This window comes from Triticum aestivum, chromosome 5A (assembly GCF_018294505.1).
Source record: "Triticum aestivum cultivar Chinese Spring chromosome 5A, IWGSC CS RefSeq v2.1, whole genome shotgun sequence".
Taxonomy (NCBI): Eukaryota; Viridiplantae; Streptophyta; class Magnoliopsida; order Poales; family Poaceae; genus Triticum; species Triticum aestivum.
The window spans coordinates 574,482,286-574,503,754 of record NC_057806.1 but is presented as its reverse complement, the minus strand read 5'-3'; positions in this window follow the sequence as shown (position 1 = coordinate 574,503,754).

Sequence of the window (21,469 nt, the reverse complement as noted above, 5' to 3'; positions counted from 1 at the left end):
TGCGTACTTGTGCCAGATTATATAAATGCACGCACCGTATTACAGCACACATAAGCTCTCTCATCAGAATCCAGTGATAGCACACAAGTGTTTACAGGGGCGCCCCTATATTAGAATATCATCTGCATTACAAAGATAATCTCACAACTATTTCATGGTTCTCAGATATCATACGCAATTACAGTGAATATCAGAATCCGCGCATCAGAAGAATATTTTGGAACACTGGAATGACTTACAAAATTGGCACCAAGGCATTGAGTGCCATTCTGGAAGCAATGAAACTCGTACGCTCCCCACCTATTGATTCTTGTTCAGAATATCATCCTAATGACTATTCTAACCTCGAGGAGCAAAGGCAGATGGCCTGTCCTGTTCACCCATCAAGGTGCGTGTTCTAATTTGGCAAGGTTTTATTGATTGCGCGTATCTTGCATATGTTGTCTTGCATTTCTTCTACTTTGTTGCACCGACATCTGCTTAGTTTACTCATCATATATGTCGAGATGCCATGCCCATCCATTATCAATACATATTCCATCTGTCATCGTACCATGTTTTTCCACTCAAATGTTGTTCTTGTGCATCAGACATCAAAAAGGAACAGGGTGATTGCCGAACCTGAAGGAGCACCAGCAATGTCCTTGAAAAACGTGGTGGTGCCGGAGAAATCAGACAGCACCCCACTTATATTGGCTGTACAACCAGTGACACAAAATGTAGGACCGACTCCAGCAGACTGTACCCATACTTCACTAGCCACACCACTATCCCCACCACACAGGACCTGCACTCCAGCAAAAGGTATACCGATTTCATTTGCCATAGCACCAGCTATACCACAGAAAAATCCCACTCCAGCAAAAAGTACAGCAAGTCCACCGGCCGAAGACCTATCCCAACTGCAGAGACGGCCAATTCCTACAGATTGGAACCCCATTCCATTTATTCTCAATTTAAAAGACAATGCTTTCAATGTTTCTAGGGACTACATGCATATATTCCCATCATGGGAAGATTATTGTGAAGACAAACACCATTTTCACATCTTCCTGTCCAACTTACGTGTAAGTGCTATTATTCATGGTTATTATTTTCCTGTTTTCTGTGGATTGAACACATCAATGATTTACATTACATTGTTGTAACTAGGCGAGGGTCAATCTGGATAGTCATGACGAGCAAAGCTTGCTTGTGCTTTTCAAGGAAGCATTGCAGCAGTATCGGTGTTACCTGAGGAAATCACACTTTGATGGCAAGTCTATAAACGAATTTCCGGTGAAGTCTCCTGTGCTAAATTTAGAAGACATTGAAGGGAAAAACCTTGTTATGCACTGGTCTCATTCCCAGGATGAGGCACTATCTATGAAATCACATGACAATTTGAACTTCTACTTTTCCGCAAGTGCCTTACAGATCTTTTTTGCAGGAAATCTGCTCGAAGAAGAATTCCGGTTTGACAAGAACGATAGGATATCGCAAATATGCTGCCCGTTGCTTTGCTCTTGTTAGTACCTGTTGTCCTGTATCACTGTACTTGCATACATACCTGGTTCATTATGTGACAGCAGAATGCATGATAGCTTACTTATCGATTGTTCGCTCCAAATTATCTGATCTGTATGAATGGTTACATTAGTATAGAATATATCCAATGCCAATGTTTTTAGCTCTGCATTGTTCTTGTAAGTACATGCTGTCCTTTATCAGTGTACTTATAATGACAGTTAGGTGTTCATGTAACATCACTCTGCAGCTTATTTTCCTTTGCCCTCCATTTTCTACACATCAGATCTATATTTACTCTTACCATAAGGTTGGTACTGAAGAAGTTTAGTTGTGCATTGCTCTTGGCTGTACCTTTTGCCTATATCACTGCACTTACATTTATAGCTACTTGGTTATGTAGCATCACTCTTCATCTTATCTTAAATATTCTCCATTTTTTCGTATATTATCACATCTATATTAACTCTTAACAAAATGTAGAATAAAGGCAATGCTTTTGAAGAAGATTTTGTGGTAAACTTCTTAAATTGCACCCCCATCAGCATGGACAAGGCCTTTATAGAGCCTGTCTTCACCAATAATGTAAGTTTGTCCATCTCAAGCCTTCAAACTTTGTTGTATATATTTGGTTAGGCATGACTGCAACAACTGTTTATTTTTGGTGTTTGCATCAAATTGCTTGTTTAAAGTTTATTATATGTAGTTCATAAAGAAAAGTTCGTCCTTCCTCAATTTAAGTTTTCAATTGTACAACCAAGTTCCTTCTTCATACCATGTAAATTAAACTATACAGAGCAAGTGATCTTCTTTTGCACTGCATGTATGCTTCTGTTCTTCATCGGTAATCCAGTGGTGTGGTGAACCTACCCACTACAGCACAATGTCATATTCTGCAATGTCTTAACTATGAATAATGTCATATCATTCTACTATTATTTAAACCGTCTCTTTATTTGCCAATCTGAAATGGTATAAATTGACAGCACACTAAACATTGATACTTATGAGTTCTTGATCTGTAATCCAGTGGTATCGTGAAGCTGCCAACTCCTTCACAATGTCATTTCCTGCCATGTCTTGACCTGAACAATACCATATTGTGTTAATGCAAATTTAAACTATGTCACTTTATTTGTCAGTAAGAAATGTGATGAATTGTCACCACTAATACTTTTATGTGCAAAACTTGTCATCTGTCTGCTTGTTTATCTTTCAGAGTGAGGAAGATATAAGTGTTGAACAAGCGCAGTCTCATCATCTTGCTCAGCTGCTTGCGCTGCAGCTCCCCAGCAGGGCTAACCTTTCTTGAACTCTATTGAAGTGCTGTCGGTTTTGTATATTATTTTGTCGGCGTGTTTATTTGCACTGGTGGCGATCTTTGATGCCCAGTGTATGTAATCTGCTGTCTGCTTGTGCTTTATTATCATAGTGGCGAACTTTGATGCCCAGTGGATGTAATATGCCATAATTTCTTTATTGTATAGTCTAGGTTTTTTCTTATTCACGATGCTGCAGTTATTTTACTGTATATATATCCTGTCTTCGCAGTAAACCGACCAAACCGTAAAATTACGGTACATAATCGGGCCGTCATGCAATCACGATGTAGGTTGGGCCTGAAAATGTGCCGATCAGCTCACGGGCCGGCAGCAGCCCGAAATGAACCCCGGCCCATGATTGTGCAAATCAAATCACGGGCTTTTAACAGGCCGAAAAATTGTCTCGGTCCTTGTTTGGCCCAATCAGATATCGGCTACGAGCAGGTCGGATGCAAACCAGGCCGTAGTTAGGCCCAACTATATGACGGGCTATTAACAGGCTGAAATTAATATAGGGCCGAAATGTTAAACGGGCCCTTAACAGGGCAAAACTAATAGCAGGCCGAATTACTAAGTGGGCCTTTAGCAAGTGGGCCCAAAAGCATAGTGTCTAGTTGACGGGCCGAATCTGATATGGGCCATAATTGAGCCCAAAGCCTCTTAAAGGGCCAGACCTGATCTGGGCCGTAATTTGGCCCAGAACATGGTAGGCCTTTAACGGGCCGGATCTCATATGGGCCACTATTAGGCCCGGAGCGTGGCAGGCCATTAATGGACTGGATCAAATATGGGCCGACATTTGGCCCAAAACATGGCAGGCAGTTAATGGGCCGGCCTACTAGGGTCCACAAAATCTTGTGGGCCTACAGCTGGGCCGGCCCATTAATGTCGGTGAAATCTCGTGGGCGTTTAGCTGGGCCGGCCCATTATGACCCGCAAGAATCTTGTGGGCTTTACCTGGGCTGGCCCATTATGGCACAAAAAATCTTGTGGGCCTTTACGTGGGGCGGCCCATTATGGCCCGCAAAATCTTGTGGGCCTTTAGCTGGGCCAGCCCATTATGGTCCACAAAATCTCGTGGGCCTTTAGCTGGGCCGGCCCATTATGGTCCGCAAAATCTTGTGGGCCTTCAGTTGAGCCGGCCCATTTAAACTTGATGGGCCGGTCCACGTGTCAACATATCATAGGCGCATCTCGCCCATTGGATGAGTTGACACGTGTCTCCTCCAGCCAATGATGATTTTACACATGGAAAATCCCCATTGGTCGGGGCTATTAACGGGTTATCGGATCCAAAACCCGCCCCGATAGCTTAACGGTGTTCCGTTACGGTGGATGCCATGTGTCAGTCACCCTTGACGAAAGCACTTCTGTGACGCGCGATTTATTGTCATGGAAGTGGACACTTCCGTGATGATAATTTTGGTAATTTCATGGAACACTTCTACGACAACACAGGTATGACTATCTTGATTCTGTCATAAATTTGTCATGGATGTACATGCATGACAAAAAAACGACCTACTGTGACAAACACGTATCATCACGGAAGTATATTTTTTTGTAGTGCAAGCCAAAACATATTTCGGGCTTGAGTTGGCCCACTGATATCATGGGCCTTTAAGAGGCCGAAAGCTTAGTATAGGCATCAATGGGCCGAATTATACAACAGGCCTTTAACAGGCCCAAAGTCACGTTGGGCTGAACTGTTGCCACCTCTATCACGGGCCGTTAGTGGGCTGGATGTAGCGTCGGACCATATATGGCCCATGGGAAGCACGGGCCATTCCCAGGCCGAAAGACACACCGGGCTGAAATGGGCCCATGTCTACATCTGGCCTCTAACAGGCCGAAGGTCACTGGGCTGTAATTGGGCCCAAATATTCGGCAAACAATTAACGGGCCAGATCTGGCTTCGGGTCGTAAATGGGCCTTATTAAACAGGCTGTTATTGGGCTGGCCCACTAGTACCTAAGTAAGTACTATGGGCCTTTGACTAGGCCGGCCTTTTTAACCTATATGGGCCTTTGTTGGGCCGTGCCATGTGTCGACGTATCATAGGCGCCTCCTGTCCAATGAATGGATGACATCTGTCTCAATGGTGAGCCAACACGTGTTTCCTCCGGCCAATGACAATTTTACACGTGGAAAATCCTCATTGGTCCGGGCTGTTAACGGTTTATTGGATCCAAAACCGGACCCGATAGCTTAACGGCGACCCGTTATGGTGGATGCCACGTGTCGGTCACCCTTGACGAAAGCACTTCTATGACACGCAATTTATCGTCATGGAAGTGTACACTTCCGTGATGATAATTTTGGCAATGTCATGGAACACTTCTACGACAGCACAGGTATGGCTATCTTTTCTGTCATAAAATTGTCATGGATGTACATGCATGACAGAAAACGTGACCTACTGTGATGAACACGTATCATCACGGAAGTGTCTTTTTTTGTAGTGTCCTCCCTTTACCTTCATATGCAATGTTTTGCATCCGCTACTATACCCTTAGACTTGCATGTGTAGGTTGATTGCTTGACTTGTTCGAAGTTGCTAAAATCTGCCAAAACTTAAAATTGGGAAAAGGCTAGATTTTTATTTGGTCAAGTAGTCTAATCACCCCCCTCTAGACATACTTTCGATCCTATAAGTGGTATCAGAGCTTTGGTCTCTATTTGCCTTGATTTCCATAGCTTTTGGTGATCATAGCCTTGGTTTCACAACCTAGGAGAGTATGGCGTCTAGCGAGGGAAATTACCACCATAGAGGTCCTTACTTTGATGGTACTAATTTTGCTAGTTGGAAGCATAAGATGAAAATGCATATTCTTGGACATAACCCCTCCGTTTGGGATATTGTGTGTATTGGCTTGCAAGGTGAATTCTTTGATGGGAGAGAACCGAACCGTGAAGCTACCGCGGAAGAGTTGAAGATGCTGCAATACAATGCTCAAGATTGCGATATCCTCTTCAATGGATTGTGCCCCGAAGAATTCAACAAAATCAGCCATCTTGAGAATGCAAAGGAAATTTGGTATACTTTGATTGATATGCACGAGGGTACCGACTCCGTCAAGGAATCCAAATTGGATGTGCTTCAAAGTCAACTTGATAAGTTCGTAATGAAGGATGGTGAAGGTGTCGCTGAAATGTACTCTAGGCTTGCTCTCATCACAAATGAGATTGCCGGCTTAGGAAGTGAGGACATGACCGATAGATTCATCATCAAGAAGATCCTAAGAGCCTTGGATGGAAAATATGATACCATGTGCACATTGATCCAAATGATGCCCAATTACAAAGATCTCAAGCCAACGGAAGTCATTGGAAGAATTGTTGCTCATTAGATGTCACTCAAGGATAAGGAAGAGCTTCACAACAAGTCAAGTGGTTCTTACAAAGCCTCATGTGATGCTCCTACATCATCAAGTGAGAAACAAACCTTCAATGAGGAATTGAGTCTAATGGTGAAGAACTTCAACAAGTTCTACAAGAGTAGAAGCAAGGAAAGAAGTTCCAAGTCAAGGTCCTACAATGAAAAAAGATCTTTGAGTCGTGAGCGTAATTGCTACAATTTTGGAAGACCCGGATACTACTCCAATGAGTGTACGGCCCCCTACAAAAGAAGAGAAGATTCACCCAAAAGCAGAAGTAGAAGAGAAGAATCACCACCTAGAGAGAGGAGGAGTAGTGATGATCGTTATGAACGAAATACCTCTCAGAGAAGCAAGGATTCGGAAAGGAAGGACAAGTCATCAAGGAGCTACACAAAATGAAGACATCAAGCTCATGTTGGTGAATGGGTATCCGGCTCCGACTCCGACCATCACTCCGAAAGAAGTTATCACTCCGACTCCGAATATACTCAAGATGAAGGTGTTGCCGGTCTAGCACTTGTGTCAACCAACTCCTACGACATATTTGACTCACCAAATGAAGGAATTGGGAGATGCTTCATGGATAAAGGCCCAAAGGTATCACACCCCGAGTATGTTGATTTCAATAGCGATTAAGATGACTTGCTAGGTGATGATGATTTACTTGTTGACAACTCTAGTGATGATAACTATGATGAAATTGCTATTAATCATGCTAATCAAGATAAAACGAATGATGATGATAAGAAGGATATTGAGCGTCTAAGTAAAGAACTAAACACTCTTAAGTTAGCTCATGAAACTATGTTGGAAGATCATCGAGAACTTTTAAAGACTCATGAGAAGTGACGCTTTGAAAAGCTCAACCTTGAGCAAGAGCATGGGTTCTTAAAAAAATCAATGATGATCTTTGCAAGAAAAGTTCTTCTTACATTGCCAAGCGTTTACTCTTGTCTACTTATATGCCACAAGTTAAATCTAGCAACAAGAGTAAGAAAGATTCTTCTTCTAGTAGTAACAACAACAATCATGATAAATCCAATATTGTTGCTTCTAGTAGTTCTCTTGATTCCACTAATGATTCTCTTAGCCAAGTTACACTTGAGCAAGAAAAATAGCTTGTTGAAGGGAATTATAGAGAAAGGTGTTTACAAGAGCCTTGTCGGGAGTAAGCAATTTGAGGAAATTGTACGCAAGCAAGGAAGGCACCGGAAGAATCAAGGTGTTGGTTTTGAAGGAAAGTTTAATGCTAATGGAGTTGAGTGGGAAGAAGATCAATACCCCAAGACAAAGTTTGTTCCTCAACAAGAGAACTATGATCCTACTTCTTTCCAAGGGACACAAGCACAAGATGATCTTCCACCACAAGACCACAGGCAAAAAGGCAAGGACAAGCTTCAAGAGGAGATTGATGCATTTGAAGAAGCCCCTAAGGCCTTGGTCATGTGGGTTCCCAAGACTAGATCAAGTTCTACTTCATCAAGTACGACTACAACTCCAAGAATTGCCATCAAGATGATGTGGATCCCGAAGAAGAAGAACTAGAGAGTTCTTGAGAGTGACTCCGCCAACATACTTCACTCATATCATTTTGGCGAGGACAAGTGAAAACAACTTCCAGATCTTGCACTAGTTCAAGGAGTCACAAACCCTCTTGTTGGTAAGACAAGGGACAAGGTAACCTAATGCTTTCATGGACATCATCTATGTGTACATCACTCTATGTCTATGGATATCCTTGTTTGTTCCTTGTGGGACTAACCCGTGTAGGTATTGAAAGTGCAACTCACTCCAATGGATTGCTCCAAATGATCTACATCAACATTGAGCATCCACATCTTCAACATCTACATGAAGTCATCATCGACAAAACCCACGGTTAGTTCATTCCTCTTAGGGGGGATATCACATCTAGGGGGAACTTTACTCTAATCAATTGAGCTAAAGCAACTCTAATGGTGTGAACACAACAATGCTTTATGTAAAAGTGGCAACCCCACTTGTGCTTAAACGATGAGTATGACCTATGATCAAATGTTCTCATTTGACTCCTAAATCAATATACTCATATATAGATGAGCTAGTTATCGCCAATTGCTTGATAGATGCTAGAGTGTTTGTGCATGCTTTTTCACATATTTCATCTACCATTTTATCGTGTGAGCATGTTGATTGCATATTTTACTCATTCAAGGACATCCATTTGTTGCTTTGATTGTTTGGCTTCTTTTCTATTTTGCCAAATGGATGGAAAAGAATGCCTTAGAACTTCCTCTAGCTATCTATGCTTCTCTCGTCTCAAACTCTATTCATGCTACATCACAAAGTTTGATCAAGTCAGATTCGAACCACTCTGTGTGAGGAGCACTCGGAGTCCCCGATTCTTCATAGACTTAAACTTACAAAACCTCCCTGTGCATTTCGGTCTAACCGATTCATCCACTTCGGTCACACCGAGTTCACTGAGTTGATCTAGGTTTTCAATCTCGGTGCAACTGATTTAACATTTCGGTCACACCGAGTTGCAGTAATCGCTTGCGATTCTGCATCTCGGTGCCACTGAGTTGTTCCACTCAGTCACACCAACAGGGTCAGGATATATAAACCCACGGGTGAGAGTTTGGAAATTTCTTCAAAACTCCTCAGCCCGCGTGTGTCCTACTCTGCCGTCTTGGGCCTGCGGATCATCTTCTCGTCGCCAGCGACCACCCGCCACTGGTTTCCATCGCCGTCAACGGGATTCAACCCCATCGTTGCCGCCGTTGCGAACTCACCGCCGAACTAGGGTATGAGTTCGATCTTTTGTGCCAATTCTTTACTCTGATTCTTAGCACAATGCAATGCCATGTTCTTTACCACATATGAAATCGATCTATCCAGAGAAAACTTCCTTTAGGTTAAGTCTGATTCAAAAATTTAGGGTTAGGTTTCCGCCAAACTCATCTCGGACCGACCGAGTTGTGGAAAATGGTCTCACCGATTTGTCTTAGGCCATAGCACTTGCACTTTCCAGTCTGACCAAAAGCTGCAAATCGGTGCGACAGATTTCAACTCTGTGTGAAACCCTAGCAATCTCGGAGCCACCAAACTGTGACTCGGTCTGACCGAGTTCACTAGTTTAGACTCCAAAAGTTGCTTCGGTGTCACCGAGTTTAACAAATCTGTAGCTCCGAAATGCTTTCTGTGGAGAACTAAAACTAAGTTTTTGACTCATATGTTTTGCAAAAACTCTACACTTTGTGATGCTCATCCACTCTACCTCATCTATATCTATTCATAGGGTCTGCTTTCAATTTGCTTGCCAGAATGTCTCAGCAGAGTGATAGCCAGAACAAATCAAAAGAGCAAGTGCACATGAGTGAGGGCACTAGTCCCTCAAGCAGCCATGATGAGGGCAGCAGGAGCACTCCAAGCAACCTGCCCAAGGCAGCCACCAGATCAAGGAAGAAGAGAACCTCAGACTCTGAGGATGAGGACTATGTGGCTGTTGAGGAAGAAGTGAGCTCCAAAAACAAAGTGCTGAAGAAGGAATATGGAGCTGCAGCTACAACAAAGCCTGGCTTGAACAAGAAGGCACCAGCTAAGAGAGTTCCAATGTCTAAAGCCAGGGCCTCCACTCAGGAACCCTCCAACTCAACTGGGGGAGAGGCTGCTGGTGAGGATAAGAAGAAGAAGGAAAGAAAGAGGGGAAGATGGTGCTAGAAGGTGGACCCCATGGAAGAATTTGAAAGGCATTCATCTGATGATGAAGAAGAAGAGGAAGATGATGCACCAGCACCCAAGTCCCAAAAGCTTATGGGGGATGCTATTAAGTCTGGGGCTGCTCCTTCAAATCCCAAGACTTCCCCCAAAGCTGTTGCTCAAGCTCAAAAGACTTCTAAGCCCAAGATAAGCACTAGGAACATTCCAGCTGAAGAGAAGAACAAGGCCCTAGTGCCTGAAGTTGAGGAAGAAGATGCTAAAGCCCAAGTGCTAAGGAAACTTAAGCCAAAGATTCCAGATCAAAATGATAGTCATCCAGTGGCAGAGATATGAGCATCAGGAAGGATGCAGGTCTGAGACTTTGGAGACAGTATGATCCATATGCTGTGAGGAGGAAGACTGCAGTGGACTACAGCTTCCACACCAAAGAACAACAAGATTTCTATGAGACCATTTTACTTGACAAGAAGCCTATTGTCTGTGCTATGAAGTGGGTTGATTGGGATTACATTGATGGGAATGAAGACTATTTTCCAGGTGTACATGAGAGCTTTAGATCATGTGGTGTTGACAAGCTTGTGGGTCAGAAGCTGACAAAGTGGAATGATGAAATCATCATGCAATTCTACTCCACTGCTTATTTTTATCCAGATGGTAGGATTGTATGGATGTCTGAGGGTACAAGGTACCAGTCAACTGTTGATGAGTGGGCCAAGTTGTTAATTCCCCTGAAGAACATGAATATGATTTGTATGTCTATGCCAAGAAGAAGAAAGACCACAACTCTATGGCAAATATGTACAAAGAGATCCCAGACAAAGCATTGGATACACATAGATTGGGTCTGTACATTACTTTTTGTATGGTCTAGCTACAATCAGCACAATCTTGAGGTATACTTTGTTGCCCAAATCTGGAGATCACAAGATGATCAGAGGACATTCAATCAAATTGCTGCAGATATTTGATGTTCCTCAGAAATTCAAGGTCATGAGTCTGATTGTTGAAACAATCAAGAGGACAGCTGCTGATCAGAAGAGATCTTGTGGGTATGCTCCACACATTCAGGTTCTCATCAACTCCAAGATGGGCACCGACACTTATTTGTTGGACAAGGAGCACTTACCTTTGAGACCAGAATTTGAGGATAACACAGTTGTGATGAATGAGGATGATCCCACATCTATGCAAGCACAAGAGAAGAGAGCAAAGGCAAAGGCTGCAAAGATGCCAAGTGTTGAGGAGGCATCTCAAATTTTTCTGAAGACAAAACAAGATCAGCTTGGATATCTGATTCAAGTAACTTTGAGGATTGAGAAGGTCTTGGCCACCTTGACTCAGAATTAGGAGAGCTTAGAAAGGATCATTGAGACCAAGTTCTATGATCTTGATCTGAAAGTAACAGAGATGCAGACAGCTGTTGAGCAGCTCTAGGAGGAAGCAGAGGAGAAGAAAGGGAAGGCTACTACAGATGCTTTTCACAGAGTGCCCAGAGGTTAGAGACCTACTGCAGTGCCAGTGCCTGACACTAGAGCAACTACTTCAGCACCAGCAGCAACAGCTTCAGTGCCACCTCCAGTTGCCACTTCACCAGCTCCAACAACATCTACTGATGCCTTCGTCCTTGGAGTCCTCTCTACACCACCTCCCTAAGATCAAGCCTAGAGAGATGTGTAGCACTATGCATTTTCAAACTTTTTGGTAACTTGTTGCCAAAGGGGGAGAAATGTATAGATCATAGGCTTTGAGAGAGAGTGTTGCTTCTTTGTCTTTCTTGCTATTTGCTTGAAACTTTTGTGTGTGCTTGTTTGATACTTTATGTCCGTGTGTGAGATACTTGTATGATCATGTGTTTGATCATATCCTACGTTAATGCTTATGCTTGGATGATGTTATCTTTTATATTCTTATATGATCATTCACTTAGCTTGGTGACCAGTGCATGTTTTAATTCCTATCATTTTGAGCGCTCCACCAAGATGTATGTGACATGGAAGAGTGGCCCATGATCCTAATCGATTATGCATTTGCATTCAAAAGCAATTTTTAAGTAATGCACAAATTTAGGGGGAGCTCTTGCTTATCACATACTTCTCAAAGCGAAGATGTATTTCAATCTTATTATCATTTGTCGAAGCTTTGATTTATATGTTGTCATCAATTACCAAAAAGGGGGAGATTGAAAGTGCAACTATCCCTGGGTGGTTTTGGTAATTCCTAACAACATATAGCTCATTGAACTAACGCTATTTCAAGATGATCATTTCAGAAAGTTCAATGATTGCCATGGCATGGATTAGGAATGTGGACCCCTCAAAATGCTAAGGACACATATTGGCTCAAGCTCAAGACTCTACATTTTCATTTTACTGATCCAAGATCACATTGAGTCCATAGGAAAAGCCAATACTATTAAAAGGGGATGAGGTGTTGCTTAATGGCTTGCTTGCTCAAAATGCTTAGTGATATGCTCCAAAAGCCCTCAACCACTTTCTCATATCCACATATGTCCCAAACCAAAATTCAAACTCGGCCCTACCGATTTGATCTATCCGGCGCCACCGAGTTCACTTGACATAGCCACTGCCATAAACCCTAGTCAGTTCAGTCTCACCGATAGGGATCTCGGTCTCACCGAGATGGGATTGCAAACTCTCTGTTTCCCTTCGTAACGTTTTGGTCCAACCGAGATGAGCGATCGGTCCCACCGAGTTCGCAATGCAAACTCCCTGTTTCCCTTTCATAATGTTTCGGTCTCACCCAAATGAGCGAATCGGTCCCACCGAGTTTGCCTGACCAACTCTCTGTTTGCCTATTATAGAAATCGGTCCTACTGAGTTTATGTGATCGGTCTCACCAAGATTAAGTTATGCCCGAACCCTAATGAAATCGGTCCCACCGAGTTGACATGTCGGTCCCACCGAAAATCCTAACGTGCACATTTTGAACTAAATCGGTCTAACCAAGTTTCATGATTCGGTCCCACCGAGTTTGGTGATTTGTGTGTAACGGTTAGATTTTGTGTGGAGGCTATATATACCCCTCCACCCTTCCTTCATTAGTGAGGAGAGCCATCATAACGTGCCTACACTTCCAGCATACATTTTCTGAGAGAGAACCACCTACTCATGTGTTGAGACCAAGATATTCCATTCCAACCACAAGAATCTTGATCTCTAGCCTTCCCCAAGTTGCTTTCCACTCAAATCATTTCCACCAAATCCAAATCTATGAGAGAGAGTTGAGTGTTGGGGAGACTATCATTGAAGCACAAGAGCAAGAGTTCATCATCAACACACCATCTATTACCTTTTGGAGAGTAGTGTCTCCTAGATTGGTTAGGTGTCACTTGGGAGCCTCTGACAAGATTGTGGAGTTGAACCAAGGAGTTTGTAAGGGCAAGGAGATCGCCTAATTCGTGAAGATCTACCCTAGTGAGGCAAGTCCTTCGTGGGCGATGGCCATGGTGGGATAGACAAGGTTGCTTCTTCATGGACCCTTCGTGGCTGGAGCCCTCTGTGGACTCGCGCAACCGTTAACCTTCGTGGGTTGAAGTCTCCATCAACATGGATGTACGATAGCACCACCTATCGGAACCACGCCAAAAATCTTCGTGTCTACATTGCGTTTGCTCCCTCCAAACTCCTCCCTTTACCTTCATATGCAATGTTTTACATTCCGCTGCTATAGTCTTAGACTTGCATGTGTAGGTTGATTGCTTGACTTGGTCTAAGTTGCTAAAATCTGCCAAAACTTAAAATTGGGAAAAGTCTAGATTTTTATTTGGTCAAGTAGTCTAATCACCCCCCCCCCTCTAGACATACTTTCGATCCTACAGCGGCCTCCACTAATCCGGAGGTGCCGAATACTCTAGTGGAAGCACTACAACGTGCTTCCATCATGGAGGAGCACCACACCCTAATGGGTGTGGTGGTTGAGAAGGTTCAGTCCGCCAAGAGCGGGCTGAACGAAGCCTTCACCAGCCTACTGACAGGCTTCAAGGTATATGACGTAATGCTCTAGACGCTTTTTTTATGAAGGAATATACCAGTGCATAGATAGTATCCCGTGAGACTCTGTTTGGTTTTGAAAAAGCTAGACAAAGAATCACATAGTATTCATAAGAGGTGACGTACTTTTCTATTGTATAACAGGCTTCCCTGTTGGCGGCAACCGCCTAGGCCGCTGAAGTTTCCGAACTTAATCAGAACTGAAGGTGGCTAATGATGAAATAGATCGCATCAACAAGCAATTCGACGAGATGCAAGGTATGCGTGTATTTTAAAGAGTTTGATCATGTATCTGAAGTTATATGCAAATTCAGAGTTTAACTCATGTACTGTTGTGATTATGAGCGTAGTTGGCACGGCCGAGGTCGAGACCCTCAAGAGCGCCCTTGCCCAAGCCAAGGAGGAGGCGAAGGCGAATAAAGCAGCTGCTGACAAACCGGTTGTGGAACTAAAGATCAAACAGGTCGCCTGCTGCCAGCATGAAGATAGGGTGGCCGAAGTGGACCAAGAGCTGAAGGACGCCATCAGCAAGTGCGAGGCCTTGGAGGAGAAGACTTTGGCCCAAGCGACCGAACTCTCCCAAGCCCTCCAGGAGGCTAAAGAGGTGCGCATCGAGTCCCAGAGTTCTCGCGAAAGAGATTCGGCAGGCCAAACAGATAGCGGCAGGTAAGCCCTTTCTCTTGCAGAGTATATTTCGGGGTCAAAGATATGCCTTGCTCACTCGACTATGGAGTTCTCCAGACGCCTTTGCTGATCTTCCGAGGAGTGTCGCCGACGCCGCACAATTCTTCTGAGCCCAGGAGGGGAACTCGACCGAGAAGCTATTCTAGTCACAGTTCCTGGCGCCAGAGCATCCGACGCCTCTGAATGACCAGATGAAGCAGCTGACGGAGCTGCATAGGGTGTCCGGCTTGGCCATGAAGGATCTCATAGTCTGGCTTTGGCCAGCCGAACCAATTCCTAGAAGCTACTTTGGCTTGGCGAGGCAACTAGTCGATGCGCTGCCTCGAGTTGAAGCTGTGAAGCGCTCGGCGTGCATAGAGGGTGCGCAGATGGCCTTTGCCCATGTCAAGATGCACTACGCAAAGATGAAGGCCACCAACGTGGCAACCGTAGGCCCGCCCGAAGGCAAGGACCACCGCAAGCCAGAGAGATACTTTGAAGATGTCCTAGCGGGTGCTCGAATAGTAGAGGGCCAATGCTCAAAGGATGTTATGTTTGAGTAAATGTATTCGGGCTGTAAAAACTTTGTTTTGTGAACCAAGGCTTGTCATATATTTATGCCTTTATCCTGAGTTATTTTCCTCCCGTGCAGTCGTTTTAATTCTGAAAGTTTGTCAGTCGTCGGCTTTAGCCCCCATGTAGATGCTAGGGGGTGTTCGGTATAGCGTGTGATCACACTTTATCCAACGTCTTGGTCCGTAAAGGAGGTGCCCGCGCAGTGAACCAGGCAATCAGACTATGCGGCTTTATTACTTTTACTTAGCCATAGGAGTTTGATGGTGGGGCTAAGTACTAGCCCCTGGTGCATATGCGGCAATCTGAACTAGGATGCCTTTGTCACATGACTGGGCGAAGACTAGCCCTTCGTATAACACGGACTAAATCACTAATGATTTGTAGTAAGTCGCCGAATTGCCGACCAACTCTCGCCATATCATGACAGTCAGTTTTCGGCTTTCTCTACTGAGGTATTTGACCGAACGAACCAGAAACACAATCACAGTAGTTCTGCCTTTGCTACCTTAGCCGAACTAGCGGAACATAAGGTGGTAATCACAGGAGCCGGGCAACCCAACTATAGACCAAAGACATGATTGAGAACTGATGCATATAATGCAATATTGGGGACGCCGAAGAGTACCCTATAGGTGTTCGGACTTTTGAAAATAGGCATAGCCGGATAGAGCCCCGACATTTAGGCCGGACCAAAGCATATGTGGCGGTCTGAAGTAAGGAGGGAATACATATGGTAAAATAAACCAATACCAAACAGAAGTTGGCGATCAACTATTTCCTTTATACCCTGGTTAGTACGTCAAGACGTGCTATTACAGATAATGCCATAAACATCAAGGCTATTTTACATGCCAAGAATTTGTACACAAGGGGAAGCTGTATACAGGGCCTAAAAGAAAAGGTAGTCTTGAAGATCCCAGTGGTGCCCTGCCGCACGTCTGCGCTGTTTCTCCTTGGTAAAAAATCCTTTGAGAGGAGAAGTCGACGGTCGTCCATACAAAGGGGAGGCTGAAAAAGAGCCCTTGCACGACCGTAGGGTAGGTAGGTTTTTAATGAACATGTAGTACGAGAGAGGAAGAAAAAAGAAAGAAGGAGAAAAAAAGTTAAGGTCTGAATAGGGTCAAGCCACACTATAGACCTTTTCTGCAGTGTGCCTCCGTCGTTGCCCAAGGTATTTTAAGTGCGTAATTATGCACGCGCGGTACATGTGCCGTAGTTTTATGGGGTGATTGGCAGAGGTGAAACTGCTATTCAAGCTCTGGATCCACTGAGTTGTCGTCTACAGAGTAGACCAGACTCGCTTGGCAGTGTTAGGGGTCTTAATAACCAATGAATTGTTCTGTACTTCGGATGCAAGGATCACGGTGTGCTCCTCAGTATGGAGGGAGCGCTCCATATTTCCATTGACTGTGATAACACCGCGCGGTTTGGGTATTTTGAGCTTTTAGTAGGCATAGTGCGGGACTGCATTGAAACAGGCAAAAGCATTTCGTCCGAGCAGCGCGTGATAACCACTGTGAAAAGGGACAATATCGAAGATCAAGTCTTTGCTTTGGAAGTTATCCGGCAAACCAAAGACTACTTCCAATGTTAAGGAGCCTATGCAGCGGGCCTCTATGTCGGGAATCACTCCTTTAAAGGTAGTGTTACTGGGCTTGATTCTTGACGGGTCAACACCCATCTTACGGACAGTGTCTTGATAAATCAGGTTAAGACTGCTGCCGCCGTCCATAAGGACTCGAGTGAGATGGCATCCATCAATGATTGGGTCGAGTACTAGGGCCGCCGAACCTCCATGCGATCGAAGGTGATCAGACAAGCCGACCATGGGTTAAATTTTGGGGCGACAGGCTCTACGGCATAGACGTCTCTTAGTGCGCGCTTGCGCTCCCTCTTGGGGATATGTGTGACATATATCATGTTCACTGTTTTCACCTTGGGGGGCAAATTTCTTTTGTCGCCCTGTGTTCGGTGGACGGGGCTCGTCATCGTCCTCACTTTAAGGCCCTTTCCCCTTGTGTTTGGTATTTAACTTACCAGCCTGTTTTAAAACCTAGCAGTTTATGTCGGGTAGGGGGTCCCGCGACCTTCCCCAACCATCAACATCCGAGGAGAACTCTTTGGCGCCAGAGATGGTGGAGAGCGAGATGCCTCCACGAGCCTCTCCACCAGCCACCAGGGATGACACCGAAGTGTTGTCCCGAAGAGCTTCTCCGGGCCAGGGAAAGGAGGGAGAGGCCGACAAGACGGCGCCGGAGGGTAACACCTCGGCTGCCAAGAACGTGGGGGAACCAACCCCCATGGAGACTGACAACGAGGGCCATGACCAATCCGGCCCCAATCCGAACATCATTCTGGAGACCCACACAGCTCCGTAATCAAGTGAGCAACCCCCTTTGAAGGAGGGGGGAGCGTCGACTCCACCGGTGACCTCCATCAACCTGGAGGCACCAGACACTTTGGTGGAAGCACTTCAACGTGCTTCCGTCACAGAGGAGCACTGCACCCTGAAGGGTGCAGTGGTTGCAAAGGTTCAGTCCGCCAAAAGCGGGTTGAACGAGGCCTTCACCAACCTATTAACAGGCTTTGAGGTATGCGAGGTAATATTCTTAGCCGCTTGTCATAAATGATATGCATGTGTATAGATAGTAGCCCCTGAGACTCTATTCGGTTTTTGAGAAAAGGCTGAACAGAGGATCAATTGATAATCGCAAGCGGTGATGGACTTTGTCTATTGAATGAACAGGCTTCTTTGTTGGCGGCGACCGCCTAGGCCGCTGAGGTTTCCGAACTCAAGCGAAAGCTGAAGCTGGCCGATGATGACATCGACCTCATTAACAAGTAGTTCGATGAAGCGCAAGGTATATTTTTTGAAAAGATTGCTCATATACATAAAGTTTAGTGTGAATGTGGAGTTTAAGCTTAGGCGCTTGTTATGATTATGATTGCAGGCAGTGCGGCCGAGGTCGAGACCCTCAAAGGCGCTCTTGCGCAGGCCAAAGAGCAGGTGAGGGTTAGTAAAGTGGTTGCTGATAAAGCAGCCGATGACTTAAAGGACGAGCAGACCGCCCGCCGCCAGTATGAGGAGAGGGTGACCAAAGTCGAGCAGGAGCTCAAGGACGCCGCCGGCAAGTGTGAGGCCTTGGAGGAGGAGAATAAGACCCAAGCAGTTGATCTCGCCAAGGCTCTCCAGGAGGCCAAGGAAGCGCAGACTGAGTCCCGGGCGGCTCGCGAGGGGATCAAGCAGGCCGAACAGATAGCGGCTGGTAAGCCTTATGTTTTGCAGAGTAAATTCGGCAGTCAAAAATATGCCCTGCTCACTCGACTATGGAGTTCTCCAGACGCCTTTGCGGACCTTCCGAGGAGCGCCGCCGACGCTGTGAAGTTTTTTCGGGCCCAAGAGGGCAATACTACGGAGAAGCTCTTCTGGTCACAGTACCTAGCACCGGAGCATCCAGCGCTGTTGAACAACCAGATGATGCAGCTGGCGGAGTTGCATAGGATGCCCGGCTTGGCCATGAAGGACATCATAGTCCAGCTGTGGCCAGCCGAACCCATTCCTAGCAGCTACTTCGTCCTGGTCAAGCGCCTCGCTGACGCCCTACCCTGAGTTGAAGCTATGAAGCGCTCGGCGTGTATAGAAGGTGCACGAATGGCCTTTGCTCGTGTCAAGATGCACTGGGCGAAGATGAAGGCCGCCGTCGTGGCAGTTGAGGGCCCACCCGAAGGCAAGGACCACTGCAAGCCGGAGCGGTATTTTGAAGATGTCCTAGAGCGTGCCTATTTAATATAGGGTCAATGCTCGAAGGATATCTTGTTTGAATGAATGTATCCGGGCTGTCCAGACTTTGTAATATATTCGTGCCTTTATCTAAAATTATTTTCCTCCTGTGCGGCCGTTTTTATTTCTGAAAGTTTACCAGTCGTTGGCTTTAGCCCCCACGTAGATACCGCGGGGGTGTTCGGAATAGCACATGGACACAGTTGACCCAATGTCTTGGTCCGTAAAGGAGGTGTCTATGCAGCGAACCAGGCAATCAGACTATGTGGCTTTATCACTCTCCCTTATCCATAAAAGTTTGACAATGGGACTATGAGCTAGCCCCTGGTGCGTGTGCGGCTATCCGAACTTGGATGCCGTAGGCGTGTGACTGGGTGGAGGCTAGTCCTTCGTACAATATGAAGAAAATCACAAGAGATTTAGTAAGTCACCGAACCGCTAACGAGCTCTCGATGTATCATGATAGTCAGTTTTTGGCTTTCTCTACTAAGGTGTTTGACCGGACGAACCAGAAACACAATCGCAGTAGTTCTCCCTTTACTAACTTAGCCGAATAAGTGGAACGTAAGGTGGTAACCACAAGAGCCGGGCAACCCAACTATTGACCAAAGACATGATTCAGAGCCGATGCATATAATGCAGTATTCGGGACGCCGAAGTATACTATGAAAGTATTCCGTTTTTTTAAATATATGTGGCCTTATAGAGCCCCTGGCAATTTAAATCATGCCGAGGTACATATGCCAACCTAACGTGAAGAGGGAATACAGATTATGAAATAAGCCAATACCCAATAGGGTTGGACAAAACTGTTTCCCTTATAGTCTGATTGATACGTCAAAACGTGCTCTTACAGAGAATGCCGTAAGCATCAAGGCTATTTTACATGCCAAGAATTTGTTAACAAGGGAAAGTTGTATACATGTCCTAAAAAAGAAAAGGTGGTCTTGAAGATCCTTTGGACACCCTGCCGCACGTCTGCGCCGCTTTTCACCTTGGTGTAGGATCCTTTGAGAGGATCAACGATCATGTATATAGAAGGGGCCTGGGAAAGGGCCCTTGTACCACTGAAAAGTGATTTAGGTTTTAAAGAACCTGAAATAAGAAAAGAGAAAAAAGGAGAAGAAAAAGAAGAAAATCAAGGTCTGAATAGGGCCGAGTCGTATTGTGAACCTTGTCCTTAGTGTGCCTCCATCCTTGCCCAAGGTATTTTTCGTGTGTAGTTATGTGCGCGCTGTATGTAGGCCGCGATTAGATGGAGGTTTTGACGGAGGCCGAATTGCTAGCCCAGCTATGGATGAACCGAGCCGTCGTTTTGCAGTGTGGACCGGACTCGTTTGACAGTGTCCGGAGGCTTGATGGCCGATGGAGTGTTCAGCTTGGAAGGGCCGCTATGTACCTCGGCTGCGAGGGCCGCGGTGTGCTCCTCGGTACGGAGGGAGCGCTCCATGTTTCCATTAACTGTGATGACGCTGCAGGGTACAGGCATTTTGAGCTTTAAGTAAGCATAATGCGGGACTGCATTGAAACGAGCAAAGGCGGTTCATCCGAGCAGTGCATGATAACCACTGCGGAAGGGGACGATGTCGAAGATCAAGTCTTCGCTTCAGAAATTATCGGGCGAACTGAAGACTACTTCCAACGTTATTGAGCTCGTGCAGCAGGCTTCTACGCCGGGTATTACTCCTTTAAAGGTGGTGTTAGTAGGCTTGACTCTTTGTGGGTCAATGCCCATTTTACGGACTGTGTCTTGATAAATCAAGTTAAGACTGCTGCTGCCGTCCATGAGGACTCGGGTGAGATGGAATCCACTGATAATTGGATCGAGGACCAAGGCTGCCAAACCTCCATGACGGATACTGGTCGGGTGGTCCCTGCGATCAAAGGTGATCGGACAAGCCGACCACGGGTTGAATTTTGGGGCGACTGGCTCTATGGCGTAGACGTCCCTTAGTGCGCACTTGCGCTCCCGCTTGGGGATATGAGTGACGTAGATCATGTTCACTATTTTCATCTCAGGGTCCCCCTGTGTTTGGTGGGCGAGGCTCTTCATCGTCCTTGCTCGGTGGCCCTTTCCCATTGTGTTCGGTGTTTAACTTGCCGGCCTGTTTAAAGACCCAACAATTTCTGTTGGAATGATTGGCAGGCTTATTAGGGGTGCCATGAATCTGGCAAGGCCGATCAAGTATTTTGTCCAAACTGGATGGACCATCTTTGTTTCCTTTGAATGGCTTCTTCCGCTGACCAGATTTAGAGCCACTGAATCCGGCGTTGACTGCCGTGTCTTTGGTATCTTCATTATTGCTTCGACACTTGTGTTTGTTGCGTCGTGGCCTACCGTTGCCATCTCTGGCTTCGGAGCTGCCAGGGTCGCTGGTACTGTTGCTTCTACGAGCTAACCAGTTGTCTTCTCCCACACAAAAGTAGGTCATGAGTGTGGTAAGAGCTGCCATGGACTTCAGTTTTTCTTGGCTGAGGTGTCGGGCAAGCCATTCGTCACGGACACTATGTTTAAAGGCCGTGAGGGCT